Source organism: Myotis daubentonii, chromosome 2 (genome assembly GCF_963259705.1).
Source record: "Myotis daubentonii chromosome 2, mMyoDau2.1, whole genome shotgun sequence".
Taxonomy (NCBI): Eukaryota; Metazoa; Chordata; class Mammalia; order Chiroptera; family Vespertilionidae; genus Myotis; species Myotis daubentonii.
The window spans coordinates 3,055,477-3,065,653 of NC_081841.1; the positions used below are offsets into that span (position 1 = coordinate 3,055,477).

General features: G+C 60.5%; 1 long non-coding RNA gene across 1 annotated transcript; it reads left to right on the top strand.

Annotated features, from left to right (window-relative positions):
- Positions 1-244: 244 nt before the first annotated feature.
- On the top strand, positions 245-4,443 carry LOC132226896 (uncharacterized). Its single transcript, XR_009451081.1, has 3 exons — positions 245-420; positions 3,808-3,950; positions 4,325-4,443. It is a non-coding gene; the product is annotated as an uncharacterized LOC132226896 (long non-coding RNA).
- Positions 4,444-10,177: the final 5,734 nt, after the last annotated feature.

Genomic DNA, 10,177 nt, shown 5'->3' on the forward strand with positions numbered 1-10,177 from the left:
GACGTGAGATGCCAGGCCTGCGGAGACCTTCAATCCCCGGGGCTGTGCAGTATTTATTACCAAGAACCACGAAAGCCGGGCTGAAGGTTCTGGAAGCCCCGTGGCAGCCCTGGGGGCCCTGGCCCTCGGGGGACAGAGGTCTCAGGCGCCCTAACAGCCAGCTGGAAACTGCAACTGAAACGCTGTGCCCTGGGGGCCTTTCCCAGAAGAGCTGCTGTGCCTTGCGCCCAGCAGACGCTCAGGAAGTATCTGATGAGTCACCAAGTCCTCTCTGAGCAGGAACCGCCCTAACGTCCATGAGCAGATAAGCGGGTAAACGAAACGTGCCCACACGGCACATACACACGGGTCCTGACCGCACTACCACACGGATCAGCCTCAGGGGCTGCAATGAGCCAGACACCAGCAGAGCAGGTAGGAGTCCCACTGTGTGAGGTCCCTGCAGGTGGGAGTCCCTCTGTGTGAGGCCCCTGCAGGTGGGAGTCCCACTCTGTGAGGCCCCTGCAGGTGGGAGTCCCACTGTGTGAGGCCCCTGCAGGTGGGAGTCCCACTGTGTGAGGCCCCTGCAGGTGGGAGTCCCTCTGTGTGAGGCCCCTGCAGGTGGGAGTCCCACCGTGTGAGGCCCCTGCAGGTGGGAGTCCCACCGTGTGAGGCCCCTGCAGGTGGGAGTCCCACCGTGTGAGGCCCCTGCAGGTGGGAGTCCCACCGTGTGAGGCCCCTGCAGGTGGGAGTCCCACCGTGTGAGGCCCCTGCAGGTGGGAGTCCCACCGTGTGAGGCCCCTGCAGGTGGGAGTCCCACCGTGTGAGGCCCCTGCAGGTGGGAGTCCCACCGTGTGAGGCCCCTGCAGGTGGGAGTCCCACCGTGTGAGGCCCCTGCAGGTGGGAGTCCCTCCGTGTGAGGTTCCTGCAGGTGTGAGACCCACTGTGTGAGGCCCCTGCAGGTGGGAGTCCCTCTGTGTGAGGTCCCTGCAGGTGAGAGTCCCTCTGTGTGAGGTCCCTGCAGGTGGGAGTCCCACTGTGTGAGGCCCCTGCAGGTGGGAGTCCCTCTGTGTGAGGTTCCTGCAGGTGGGAGTCCCTCTGTGTGAGGTTCCTGCAGGTGGGAGTCCCACTGTGTGAGGTCCCTGCAGGTGGGAGTCCCACTGTGTGAGGTCCCTGCAGGTGGGAGTCCCACTGTGTGAGGCTCCTGGGGGAGTCCTGTCCGTGGAGGCAGAGGGAGGGGCGGGACGGGGAGTCAGTGTCTAACGGGCAGAATTTCACCAGGTGAAGAGCCTGGAGATGAGCGCACTTCGCGCCACTGAGCTGCACGTGAAAACTGTACCATGTGTATTTTACCGCGATTTACTTGTAAAAAGAAAAAATAAACACGGCCTGTGTCTCAGACCATCCTAAACCAGGCTGGACGCTAAGGGCGACTGAACAAACTGAAAAGCTCTGTCCTGGGAGAGAGAAGACGGAGGCCTTGGTATGCGAAGTGACGGATGGAAACCGAGAAGACGTGGCCTCCTGGGGGCAGGAGCCACTGGGGACAGAGATGAGGGGGCGCAGCGCACAGGGGAGGATGGGGCCCCTAACTCCGCCTCCGGGGAGCCGCGTGCAGCCTGCTGAGCCTCCAGCCAAGCTGCCAGCAGAAGACGGCCCCTCCCTGCCCCTCCTCCCTCGGGCGCAGCCGGCCCTCCCCCCCCCGCCCCCCCCCCCCGCCCCGCAGCCGCCTCGAGCACCGAGCCCTTGGCCCTGTTGGGGTGTCTGTGCTCCCCAGCAGACAGGCACCGCCTTCCCACCCCAGTAGGGGCCTCGCAGCACTCAGCCCGTCGGGGCTCCGGTGGGCGGCTGAGGGGCACGTGGTTGGGGCCACGGGCTGGTGGTGGTCACTGCAGGAGATGCCTAGACTGCGTGGGGTGGCTGTGACATCGCCCCCGCACAGAGAAGCCTTCATGGACTGATGCCCGCTGAGCGTGGCTCCCTCTACCCTCCACCGGGTGACGGGTGTGGTGATGCAGGCGTGGGGGAAGGTGTGGCCCCGAAACCGGAGAAGCTTCCGAAACAAAGCTCGCTGCCTGGCCCTCCTGCTCCCCATCACCCGCCCGGTGTCAGGGTGTCACCCGCCCGGTGTCCAGGCGTCACCATGGGCTCTGGGAAAAGACGGTGCCAGCCAGGGAGCCACTTATTTCCTCAAACTCGGCAGTTGATGGCGCTAAAGAAACCCCACCTGAACCGGTCCCACCAAGAGGACACAATTGGACCCCGGGCGCCCCGAAGCTTTCTGGACTTCGCAACCTATTTTTTTAATTATTCAATTACTTGATCCAAATAGTTACTTTTTAAAAATCATGTGCTGGCCCGGCCGGCGTGGCGCAGCGGTGGAGCGCCGACCTGTGAACCAGGAGGTCAGGGTTCGATTCCGGTCAGGGCATAGGCCCGGATTGCGGGCTCGATCCCCAGTGTGGGGCGTGCAGGAGGCAGCCGATTCATGATTCTCTCTCATCACTGATGTGTCTATCTCTCCCTCTCTCTCCCTTCCTCTCTGAAATCAGTAAAATATATTTTAAAAATAGATAAACAAAAAAATAAAATAAAATAAAAATTGTGGGCTGGCCCGTCTCTCCGCCCCTCTTGCTGGGAGCACGGAGCGCGGAGGGTGTGCCCAGCCGTGCAGGGTGGAGGCGCCTCGGGCTGTGCAAGAGGGAACAGGGGCCCGGGAGGGGCTGGCCGTCCCCTCCGCCACTGGGAGGGTCTCCCTTTCAATCCAGCTTCTCCAGTAAAAGAACCATTGTCCCCAGAGGCTCACAGGGACAAGGGTCTCTCCAGTCCGGCCCTCCCTCCACCCCTCCCGATGCCTTTCCTGAAAGAGCGTTCTGTTCTCTGCCCGCCCATCCCAGCTGCCCCCGGTCCCTGCGGCCTCTCACCCGCCGCCCCGGCCAGCCCCGCAGCCATGGCTGTCCTTCCTGCCACGTGTACTTGGTGGCCACCTGTTACGGCTGGAGTGGTTTCCACCGAAAAACCCTGCTGAAGCCATAACCCGGCCCCTGGGGAGGCGACCTGACTTGCAAACAGGGTCTTTGCAGATGAAACTGGTTAGGATGAGTCAGCAGACGGGCCTCGTTGAAGCAGGAATTTTGGGGGGTAAAATAGGCAGGTTGAGGACATTTTAGAAATGAAGGGGACCAGGGCAGCAGCAGGTGTATCTCCCTAGACTAGGGGAGCTGAGGAGCTGCCATGGGCACACGCCCTAGAACAGTGATGGCGAACCGATGAACTAATTTTTTGGGTTGATTTTTCTTTGTTAAATGGCATTTAAATATTTAAAATAAATATGAAAAATATAAGTCTTTGTTTTACGATGGTTGCAAATATCAAAAAATTTCTCTATGTGACACGGCACCAGAGGTAAGTTAGGGTTTTTCAGAATGCTGACACGCCGAGCTCAGAAGGTTCGCCGTCACTGGGCTAGAAGGAGGGGCTGGAGCCGCAGGTCTGTCACTGAGTGGAAGGAAGCCGTCATTCAGAGGAGGGAGAAGCCCAAAGGGATCGAAAACAATAAGGGAGGAGGGGAGAGCCTCACGGGTCCCAGGTGAGGTTTGACCTTTGACCCAGGAGTTGCTAGAGTAACCAGTCCAAGGGAATAGTGACCCATCAGAGGGGATGTCAAGGCACAAAGGTGTGCAGCCTTCGTAAGCCGCAGGGAAAAGGGACTCAGGGGCACCCTTCCCCCTCCCCACGTGGGGGTCTGCTCTGCGGGACCCTTTCCCCCTCCACCTTTGCTCTACGCCTTCCGTCCGAGGACTCATTCTTCGACTCCGACGGACAAAGAATCCGGGAACCATCCTGCCCGGGGAACACCCGTGTTCCAGTCCAAAACGCCCGCTTCCTTGTCCAATACGCCGGGGAGGGCCCAGGTGAGGATGGAGGCCGACGGGAGCCACGACCCACCGAGGTCACAGGTGACCCCGGAGGTAAGAGGCCGCGCGCCTCCGAGAGGGTCCCCTCCTCACACCTTGATTCTGGGCTCCCCGCCTCCACAGAGGGCCGTGCCCCTTACACTCTGGGGACAGGAGAGCACACCACACGCACACGCACGCGCGCGCGCACACACACACACACACACACGCACGCACACGCACACACACGCGAGCGCGCGCACACACTATGGGCGTGCCGGCAGGTGCGTGGGTTTAAACCCTGAGCTGGTGTGGATGACCGGCTGCATCTCGGCTCCAGGACCAGCCTCGGCCGGATTCACAGCCTCGGGCTCAGCAAGCCACGCCCACAGCACAACCCAGCCTGTTCTGTCCGGCCGGAGCTAAGGTGGCTTCTCTATTTTTAAAAGGTTAAAAAATATCACCACCATCTTCCAGTAATTCGCCAAAATGACTAGCACAAAGGGAGAGAGTGGCACCGTTACGTGTCCCCTAGGCCTTTTAGGGAACACGGACTTATTCCTCCGGCCACGAACATGCGAGGCCTCAAGGAAGGCGATACGGCGGACATCGAGGGAATGGGCTGTTCAGAAAGGAAGGCCCCACCAACCTGCCCACGGCAGCGCGCCACGGCATCGCGAACGTGCAGGTGAGGGCAAGGTTCTGGCCAAGGGAGTCAGTGCCCGTATTGAGCCTGTGAAGCCCTCAAGAGCCGAGAGCGCTTCCTGAAACGTGTGAAGGAAATGAGCAGAAAGGAAGGAGGCCGCAGAGGACGGTGCCGGTTCCGTGAGCTCCCGGAGGAGCCTGGGGCCCGGGACCCTCCCCATAGCCCCAGGGCAGGGCGAGTGTAGCGGAGACTTCTGTGCTGGTGAAAAGGTTTCTCCTAATCGAGTAGAAGTGTGGCGTCCCTTCCCCCAAAAAATAATTAAAGAGAACTTTGTGTCCTAAAGGAATAGATATAATCAACAAAAGAATGACGCTTCCTGGCAACTTCCTGCTTGAAAAACAAAAACAAATTCCTGGCCACTATTGCAGGATTGAACACAAGAATAGTCGTTTTCCAGTGCCCTCAGCGGCGCCCCTTCTCCCAGCCCCCGGCCCCCTCCTGCGTCTTATCCAGTCTCCACCTGCAGAGCCTCCTCCAGGACCAGCCGACAGGGGTTTTCCTACCTTAACTCCTCACTGCCCAGCAACCCTGAGCTCCCGGATTGGCCAGCATCACCCCAGCAGGTGGAGGCTGCGGTCACCGCCAGGCCTGCCTCTGCGGCCTCCACACCCACCTCTCTCTGGGCTTCTGTTCCCACGGGGGACGGGGACAGTGTGGCTCTCCGGGGCGGGGCCACTTCTTCCTCCAGTTGGCGGAGAAGATGCCTGAAAGCCGAGAAACCGCGTTCTCTTCCAGGACGAGCAGGAGCCTCCCAAGGTGAGCGCCATGGAGGCCGCCCCGCCGTGGAGAGGAGCCTGAGCCGCGGTTCTACCTGCAGGCCCTCAGCTCTGCGACTTCCTGCCGAACCGCTTCCTGGGTGAGGAGGTGAAGCTCATCCATCAGGAAGATGGGCGCCACCTGCCTCCCCTCCGCGGGCTGCGGGCCAGGCTGGCCGGGCGAGTCGTTCTCCCAAGGGCTCCCCCAAAGGCTCCCCCTCCAGCACCACCAGGAGCCTGAGGGCCCCTCTGCGCCCCCTGGGCTCTGGCTTTCGCCTGAGCCTCTCACGTGTGCATAACCCACAGACACAGACGGGGGTATGAAGGCTTGCGGGGGGGGGGGGGGGGGGAAGAAAAGGCACATGTGTAATACTTTCAACAATAAAGATTTTAAAAAGAATAGTCATTTTCCTTGAGGAAAAAGGAACATTGTTAACCCAGGACGTGGGGGCTGCGTGTGGCAGAGGCGCGTCCCCAGCAGCCCCGCAGGGCGCCTGGGCCTCGGGTTTCCATCCGGGGCTGGAGCTTAACCTGGCCCCACGCCGAACCTGGGGCCTCCTTACCCAGGAGTCTCTGCCTGTGTGTCCGCTGGGACCTTATTCATTTCAGAAACACATGTTCCATGTCCCCACAAGGCAGCCCGGTGGGAGCTGTCAGGTCTGGGGGCAAAGGTGAGACAGAGCCCTTTGGTTCCCGAATGTCCCAGCCCCCTGCACCCTGCTGACAGCTCCCGGCCCGCCTGTTCCGTTACCTTCCGCCCCGTCCCACGCGTGAGGAGGGCGGCTGGGCGGGAGCGCCGGGGCCACTTCGGTCACGTCACCGGTCTGCCTTCAGAGCCAGTTTCTATGGACCCGCCAGGCGCTCAGGCACCACCGCGCACTCAGACGTGCGGGCAGCACGGGAGGAGGACACGCCACCTGTGTCCTCGAACCTGACTCCACAGACCTCCTGTGTCCACGGGAGGAGCCCCGGACGAACCCAGCGGAGGGGCCTCCCACAGAACCCCTGCCCGTCCTCCTCACACGGTCAAGGTCACCCACACAGGGCCGTCTGAGAAACCGGCACAGCAGGAGGCGCTAAGGAGACACTGGTGTCTGTGGGGTCCTCCTGGACAGGAAAGGGCAGCGGTAAAACCTAAGGAAATCTGAGTACAGTAGAGACTTCAGTCAGTAACGTGTCCACTTGGCTCATTAATTGTAACAAATGCGGCCTGGCTCACAGATGTTATAACAGGGCCAGCGGGGCGGTCTGCGCCAACTCCCTCCCCACACTGTCTGAATTCTGTGAATCTAAAACTATGGGATGGAAAGTTTATTTTTTTTAATAATATCATCTTGATTTGTAAAGAACTATTGTATTTTTCCCACCTTTATTGCAAAATAAAGATTTTCAGGCTGTTCAAAGCGCATGAGGAAGTCAGTCATAAATCAGCAAGACCCTTAGCAAATCAGTCAATACATTCAGACTCCTTTGTCCATTTTCCAAAATGTATTTCCGCTGTTTCCCCCTCTGCCTGCTCTGTCCCGGTCAGCCGGGCGGGGAAGCGCCATCAGGGGCACGGAGGGCAGCCCAGAGGCGGGGCCAGGTGTGCGCTCACCGCTCACCCCCGGCCACCAGCGGGGACCTGCACCTGCCCCTTGTAGCCGCGGGACAGCCGTGCACCAGACCCCTGTCCGTTCCGGGGCTCTGGGGATTGTCTTCATTACCGGAGCCCAGAAAAGGTGGGGCTCTTTTCTCTGACAAGGGAATGAAATGCAGGACAAGCCTTTCTTCCCCACTAGTCTCAGATGGGGTTCTGGAAGGGCTGTGTGAGGAGGGTTTCAGAGAAACAGGCCAACAGGAGAGAGATGTAAACGCCTCCTACAGAGGCAGGGGCAGGGGCAGGGGCAGGGGCAGGGGCAGATGCAGGGGCAGGGGCAGGGGCAGAGGCAGGGGCAGGGGCAGATGCAGGGGCAGGGGCAGATGCAGGGGCAGGGGCAGGGGCAGAGGCAGGGGCAGGGGCAGATGCAGGGGCAGGGGCGGGGCAGAGGCAGGGGTAGGGGCAGGGGCAGAGGCAGGGGCAGGGGCAGGGGCAGGGGCAGATGCAGGGGCAGGGGCAGGGGCAGGGGCAGATGCAGGGGCAGGGGCAGGGGCAGGGGCAGGGGCAGATGCAGGGGCAGGGGCAGGGGCAGATGCAGGGGCAGGGGCAGGGGCAGAGGCAGATGCAGGGGCAGGGGCAGAGGCAGGGGCAGGGGCAGGGGCAGGGGCAGTACAGTGTGGGTGGGCCTCGTCCAGCCCACCAAGGGCCTAAAGAGAGCCAAGGGCAGAGGACAGAGGGACCCCCACGTTTCCCTGCCTCCCTGCTGGAGCGGGGACACCTCACCTCGGCTCCCCTGCCCCCAGCTTGGACTTATGCCAGCTCCTGGTTCTCAGGCCTTTGGACTCGGAATGAATTCCATCAACGGTGCTGCCTCCACAACCAACAATTCCCTACACTCTCCTTTCACAGGCACATGCTTCCTGTTGGTTCCGTTTCCCCGGACAACCCTGCCCTCCAGGTCCTCCCCCAGAGGCCTTTGCACCTGCTGGTCCCTCTTCCACCAATGCTGTTCCCTGCACCTGCTCACCGCTGGCTTCCTCCTACTTAACCCTCAGCTCTCAGCCTGAGAGTCCCTTCTGAGAAAAGCTTTGTCTGACACCCAGCTGGGTCTCGGAGGCCCTGGAGGGCCAACCCAGGCTCCGACTGAGAGGGGTGCCCTGCAGCTGGCAGCGGGGTCCTTGGGAATGGCCGCCAGGAAGGGGGCACCCAGGGTGGGCCGGGGACACAGTGAGGAATGAGCAGACTCGTGCTGAAGGCCTGTGGGGCGAACAGGAGGCCGCCCACTCTGGAATCGCGCAGGCAGGGCGGGAGCACCAGCCCAGCGCCTCGCACGTGTGTGTTGAGCGTGAACGAGGTGAGAGTCCTGAGCGCGAGCCCCCCTCCTCTGGGAGCTCCCTGTTCCCCGGCCCGGAGGAGGCTGTGTTCACAGAGACGGGCTGAGTCTGGGGCGGGGAGTGTGGGGGTCCAGGCGGCGCCCCGTGGAGGTGCCCCGTCCTTTCTCTGGATTGAGGTGGGGTGAATGCTATCTGACCGGGAGGACAGATGTCAGTTCCCATCCCTCCGTCCAATGTCAAGGCTGCACCGTCGGTTATGTTCTCATTTTTCTAGCGGGAGCTCTGCCCACGGGCATTTCGGGGAAATGACACTGAGATGAGCAGCGATCTCTGGGGCCGATGCTCTGACCGTGGAGCCTGGTTCTGCCTCAGTGTGGGGTCTCCTTCCGTCTCAGTGGCGGTGCCTCGGCGCGGGAAGTCGGGGCATTTCCCTGACCGCACCCCCATCTCGGGATGAATGCGGGAAGGGCTCCGATCCGACAGCTGACCCTGGTTGCTTGAAAAGGGGGGGGGGGATACATGGGTGGGGGGAGGCTGTGATTTTCACAGTTGGTCCAAATTCATCAAATGTGCTTTCTTTTCAAAAAAGACCATGCTGAATCCCCTTCCGCACAAACGTGCTTTGTTCTTAAAAGTCATCCAACGATTCGGCAAAGGAGCCCAGTAATTCACTCGTCAGGGAGCGCCATGAAGTCACAGCTGGGCGTGGGGACGGCGGCAGCCCCTCAGGCGAAGCATGGGTCGCTCTCGGAACTGAGACGGCTGGCTGACCCAGCACATCGGTGAGCAGCCGCCCACAGTTCCCCCTCACACTCGGTGTGCATGGCAGCAGGCTGGCGTTCCATCCCACGTCCCCGTCTTCTCTCGACAGCGCTGCCAAGAGACCGCTGCCAGGAGACCGACGCAGGGAAGGCTCAGGTTCCCTCTGTAACGCCTCCAGGACAGCATTTACCATCTAAGGCCCGGACCACCCCAGGCCAAGACTGCACCTGCCTCCCCAGCCCACCCCGCCCTGTTCCTCCACCTTCTGAGTTATCCTCCCAAAATGTGCCTCCTCTGGGACACACTCAGATGCTGCTTCTAATCGGCCCCAGGCAGGACCACGGAGACAGCCAAGTCCCAGAGACGGCCCCTGAGCCCTGAGCCCTGAGCCCTGACCCCGCCCAGCCCCTGGTCTCGAGTAGAAATGAAGACTCAGTCTTCAGACCCAGTTGTTTAAAGGAAGCTAGAAGTTTGAAGACAGTCTCCTGATTTTAAACATTGCTTATTTTATTTAAACTCGATTCTCTAGTTTCTGTAGGGAGTGGCTATAGGGTCAGGCCTCGGACTGACCTGTGGCAGAGCCCTCCCAGCACAATTAAGCTTGACCTTGTAGTCCTCCCTTGTTCCTAGGAAGCTAATGGGCTGTGGGAGGTACAGGAAGTGCTGCCAAAACAAGGCCTGAGGAACAAAATAGAGTTGAAATTCCCAAGAACATGATAAACTTGTTGACCACTCCCCTTGCTTTGTGTGATTTGACTAGAAAATAAAGCTTCGGCTTAGGGGCTGGGTCACTGTTTCTCATCCAGGCACAGTGATCCCCCGGGCCCCAACTGTATTCTCTCGTCTGGCTGCTTTAATCCTTCACCGCCCCTCCTCAGGGTCACCCCTGGCCGTGCTGGACACGGTTCAAGTTTCTGCTAAGGAACCCCTTTTCTCTCCTCCTTGGTGCCACTTTACACATACGGTGCACGTGAGCACAGCTCACTGTCCTAAAGATGAGTTCATCTGGCCTTTAAAAAAAAAGGCAGCAAATTAAGAACAACTCTCCACCTGGGTCGCTGCAGGGAGTGGAGGGCGTCAGGTAGCCCGTCTTCCTCGTGGCCTCGGCTGTCCTTTGTTCTGTGGCTGCAGACGCAGCGGGCACACCCGGCAGAGGCATCGCCGGT